Genomic DNA, 6,000 nt, shown 5'->3' on the forward strand with positions numbered 1-6,000 from the left:
AGGGCAAGGTATGAGTCAGGGAGAGAGTCCTAGCCACGCTAGGGCTCGATCACCAGGGCTGGGAAGGAGTCTTAGCAAGCTAGGACTCCAACCCTTGAAGCCTTTAGGGAGACGCGCAGGGTTCAGTAGCGTGAAGGGAGGAAGTTGCTCAGCCAGGGGGCTTTGGGCTGGGCTAGGTTAGGTCCTTAGGGTCCTAGAAGAGTGCCAAAGGGGCTGATTCAAGGGCTGGCTCGTTGGTTAGGTGGCTAAACAAGAAAACAAGAGTCCTTGGCAAGTGGGTTTCCTCGGCTGTTTCTGCAGCTTATGTTGTAGCTTCGGTTTTGGAGCTTGGAGTTGAGTCTTTTGGGTTTTAAGGGTCCAGGAGGGTTCCTAGAGGGGCTGGTCAGGAATCGGCTCAAGGTGGCTCGGGCATGGCTCGGTGAAAATCGAAGTTGGCTCGAGGGTTAAGGGAAGGGTTCGATTTGTGTTTTTTATGGAATTTAATTCGAAACATGGCTCATGGGGGTCGAGTCATGGTTCACGAGGGCCAAATAATTATTAAAAGTCTAAGTTTTAAATATGTGAATTTTATATTAAATTTTGGGTTAATTCGGGATTAAAACACATTAATATGTTATATTTAAATATTAATTTAAAATTTTTCGATTTAAGCCAAATAAAAATATAGGAAAATTAATATAAGCATAAATAATTATTTGGGATGGTCTAGAGTCAACAAAATAAAGAAAAAAATCAAAAATGTGAAATTTAACGTCTAGGGGTAAAACGATAATTTTCACCCGAAAATTAGTAAACTTCATGGCAGTGTCCTGGATGCTTTTTTATATGCTAATATGATTATTTTAAAATGATTATTTTAAATGTTTATGGATTTTTATGATTTAATATTGACAATTAAATGATATGTTGCATGCTTGGTTTAAAAAGAAAAATGATATTTTTATGCATGATTTTTTTAAAGTTATGATAATATGAAACGTTGGAGGAGGAAAGAAATTGTGACTATTATAATGTTATGATTGGGGATATCGTGAGGGAAAAGGCCCCAGAAGGAGCTCATTTACGGGAGAAAGCCCCAGAGGGAGCCCATTCGTGGGAGAAGGCCCCAGATGGATCCCGTCTATGGGAGAAGGCCCAGAGGGAGCCTGACGATCGTATTTCCATATGATGATGATAGGCCAAGGCTCAGTTGACGGGTGAGAGTGTCGCTGATGTCCCTGCCGCCCAGTACTGTGGTTACATGATAGATGGATCCATCGACCTTATGATGATACGAAAGTCACAATTAACAATCCAAATTCAATAAAAAGAAAACGTATATGCTTTTGATGAAAAATAAGGAAAATGTTTATGATAAAATGATGAATGATATGGATTGATGAAAAGGAAAATGTTTATGTTTAAGTCTATGCATCTTCATGAAAATTTTATTTTACGTACAAGTATTTTCACTGTTGCATGTGATTTTTATACGTATTATTTGTTATTAAAAATATGTTGTGTTGAGTCTTTAGACTCACTAATTGTGATCGATGCAGCTGATTATGATAATAATGATAATGAAGGTCTTCATGGTTAACTTTGTTGGACTTAAGGTGCACATAGCCCGAAGACCAGCGCTTCTAGTTTTCCGCACTTATGATTACGTTTATGATTTATGTTAGATATATTTTTATGACGTTTATTTATTCTTTGAGTGGTTTTTGAGAGGTTGCTAGTTTTAGCTTTATTGCTAATTTAGGTATTGCAAACGAGTGACGATTTTGTGATTCAAACTATTTTCCTTTGGAATTTTCAAATATTAGTTGGTTGATTTATTTTAAAAAATAGTGCAAAATATTTTAAGTGTATTGGTATTTTTCGGACGAGTTGAATGCTAATTGAGGTTCTTTTTTTAAAAAAATTCTAGTATTTTTTAAGCAAAACGAGTAGTGGACGTTTCAGTTGGTATTAGAGCAATGGTTCTGTAAAGGATTGTGCCACCATCAATGCCGGGAAGCTCAGTCGTCAAGCCTCAATCTGTTAGTTTACATGCTTTATTTGATTTATATGATGTTACCTACATATTTACGTGATCTATACGTTCAAGCTACATGTGCATACACGTTTTGAAGTTAAATGACATTTTTGTTCAAGGATGCATGATTAGAAAACTTAGATTTAAATGCATGTTGGTTACGTTAGAATTTGGAAAACGTTCAGATAAAATGCCTCGCAGACGTGTCCCTGTTATGGAGAATCAGGCTGAGAATAATGAGAACCATCAAGAGAATCCACCCTCACCTCCTAATGGGGATGCTGTTGTTCGCGCACTTGAGGGCATGACCCGTTTCTTTGAGCAGTTTCAGCATGCTCCTAGGCCACATCACGATGTTTATGATCAGTTCTGGAGGCTAACGCCGAAGGAATTTTCTGGCACCACCAATCCCTTTGCTGCTGAGGCTTGGATTCGTGCACTCGAGGTGCACTTTCGTTATCTGAATATAGGGGATGCTGACCGTGTGAGGTGCGCCACTTACATGTTTAGGGATGATGCTTCTTTATGGTGGGAAGAAGCCGAGCATGGTATTAACATCGCTACTCTTACTTGGGCTCGATTCAAGGAGTTATGAGAAGTATTTTACTGCTGATGTTAGAGGGCGACTGAAGAGGGAGTTTATGAGCCTCCGTTAGGGAGACTCGACTATTGCTGAGCTTGTGAAGAAATTTGATAGGGGTTGTCACTTTGTACCCCTTATTGCGAGGGATGCTGCGGAGAAGCTTAGACACTTCATGGATGGTCTACGACCTACCATACGACACAATGTGATGATGATGCGTCCCTGGATTATGCTACTGCTACCACCTATGCATTTCAAACTGAGCAATCTTTGAAAGACATCGATTTTGAGATGCAGCGCAAGAAGCAGCAACACCAAAATAATTCACAGCCAAATAAGAAGTCGTATATGGGTGCTTCTAGACCTCCAGGGCCTCAAAAGCCCCAAGGACAAGTCAAGAAGCAAGGACCACCAAAGCAACCAAATCCTGGAGCACCTAAGCCTGCTGAGAGGCCCCTATGCAAGGAGTGTAATCACCCACATCTTGGCAAATGCATGTGGGGGACATACAAGTGTTTTATATGCAAGAAAGATGGGCATAAAACTGCAGATTGCCCAAAGAAGAGAGCATCTATGGTGGGAAGAGCTTATGTTATGCATGCAGAAGAAGCAGAGGAGGAGCCAGACACTACGCTCATTAGGGGTAACCTAGTTATTTAACGTTTTTATATTGCTTTCACTGCATGAAATGTTAAATTGGTTATTAGAATTGATCTGGGAATAAGGATAACCTAGAGGAAATTAGGTTGCATGCTCTACCTTAATTGGAAATTAAGATATGATTTTAGAAATCATAGAATTGGTATTGATTTTTGAGCCTTGATGTGAAGGCACGAAAATTCTTACTTTGAAAATTTGCGGAAAATTAAAAATTTTTCTTTTAAAATAAATGGAGTGCCTCATCCATAAAATCAACTGATGAATCAAGTTCAATGTTTAAAAAAATATAGCAGCGGAAGAAAATAAAGTTTTCCAAAAATAACAATTCAAAGAATGTCCAACAACTGGTAAAAATGTTTGAGCATAAAATGACATGTGCTGAAACTGAGGTCCTCGGGTGCCACTACTGCCGACCCAAGCTGGCTCACTGGTCCCCGCCCTCGGCCCTGGCCTCATAAGTACCTACAACAATCAAGTCTAGTGAGCCTAAAGACTCAGCATGCAAATATCGTAGGTAACGAGTAAATACTAAAGTAAAATTTGCATGGGATAAAATATCATGTCATGAGGCATACTGAAAATGACTTGCACTGAGCAATATAATACGTGCATGACTGAATTAAATATCATAGTAAAAATGTTTGCTCCTTGGAGCCCTGTACTGAAATGACTGATAATAATTTTCTGTTGAGAATATGGTCTACGCCTGTGGCCCCTGCACTGAAACTGAACTGATCGGTAACTGGCTACCGGGGAGTATCAAACTGAACTGAACTGACCGGTCACTGGCGACCGGGTGGTACCAAACTGAACTGATCTGTCACTGGCGACCGTGTAAAATAATGCTCCCATAATAGTGAATTGACCACAAGCAATATCGCATAAATCTCAAAAATAAGTATTTTCTATTTTCATGCACGTAATATAAGTAAATGGCATAAAGAAAATATCTTGTATATTTTACCAACTGGATTGGATCGCTCCCAGGCTCGCTGCAACCTAAATATGCCATGAAAAATATGCAATAGCTTATACTTGACCAAACTATGCAATTAAGTTTGAAAATGCGACAATTACGTCTAACGACTTCGTATTTAATCATGACTCCGAACCAACCCGAACCGACACTGAACCGACGTATAGTCATGATTAAAATATGCTTAAAATTATGAACTAATGCTCATAAAATGATGAGGGTCGAAATTTAGGTGAAATGGAGGCCAAAACAAGAAACGCTCTTTCGAGAGTCAATTTGGCACATCGTACCGTAAATTCTCGTACAACCTCCCGAAACACAAACGGTCAAAAACGCGACCTTCCTATCTCAAGGAGGCACTGTCAAGTCCAAGGCCATAGGCTAAAAGCCAACCAAGGACTCAAACGATCCTCCGAACCGACACAGCAACTTGCTGTAAATTTCAAGCAGCTGTACCATCGCGTATCTTGTGTTGTTTTCGAGACTACCGGCCATTGGGGCGTGATCCACCGACCAGAGACACTTACCAACATCCCAAGGAATGATTTGAACCATGGCTAAGGGCCCTAGGCCAGCCACAATCCTCACCATTCCAGCAACCAACCAAAAGCCCTTACCGAGGGCCCTCATGCGTGCGTGTGTGGTGTTGTGCTTCGCTTGCTGTCTCGACTCGTTCCAATGGCCATTGATTGACCATGGCACGATCTAGACATCTAGGGGCATGGTATAAACCGTGGCTAAGGGCCATAGGCCAACCAAGATCCATACCATTCCACAAAGCTCGAACACACCCATGCTGTCAAAAACCGAAGGGGCCGAGAGGGGAGGGGCTGTTCTTGCATTTGATTTAAAAACCAATGCACCATGGACCGAGCCACCAAAAGGGCAACTTAGTCACGTCTTAGACATATTAGGGAAGTGATCTAACCATGGCTATAGGCCCCTGGGGCAGCCAAGATCAGATCCTTTCCCATCATGACAGCAAACTGAATTTTTTTTTTTTCGAACACAAATGGACACCAATGGAGTTGCTGGCATTTTTGAATTTCCAGCAAGCATGGGGGTTAAAGTACTGGACTAAAGTGATCCTAATCCATCCTAGAACATGTCTAGATGTCGCCTTGGGAGCCTGGAATCGAAACATCCACCTGAAACCACAAAACAAGAGGAAGCCGTGAAATGCACAAGAAAACCGAAATCTGCATGTGATGTTTTTCTGAAAATTCTTTGATGTATTTCGGTTCATACATGAAATGATGATCATAAAACATAAAAATAATGATAGTATGACTTGATTGAATAGTTAAGGAAGAATATATGCATGCCTGGATTCGTTTGAAAGAAAAACGAAAAGAAGAGACGATCCGGCGCGGAGGAGTGGAGCGCTTTGCTACCTAGCTTGTTACTGAATTTTTTCCTCTTGTGTCTAGCTATGCAACCCACGGTTTTCTACTCTGAAATGGCTCTGAATTTCGAGATTAGGGAGATGGGGAAATGGTTAGGGGGGTGAGGGAGATGGGTGCAAAATATAAGGGACAAATCAAGACCAAGTCTCCCTCATTTTGAAATTTTGAATTCTTGTTTGATATCAAATGATTTGTTGGTGCTTGTTGGGGTGAGGTGGCCGATCATAATACCATCTAGACTAGGTGAGGATAAGATTGATCATTAATTAAATGGTGCTCCCAAAAATAAAAGAATTATCCTACTAATTAAATACAAAGAAAGGGTCAAAGGTGTTGAGTTGGCATGGTAATGCTTAGT

This window comes from Primulina tabacum, chromosome 6, assembly GCF_025594145.1.
Source record: "Primulina tabacum isolate GXHZ01 chromosome 6, ASM2559414v2, whole genome shotgun sequence".
NCBI classification, from domain to species: domain Eukaryota; kingdom Viridiplantae; phylum Streptophyta; class Magnoliopsida; order Lamiales; family Gesneriaceae; genus Primulina; species Primulina tabacum.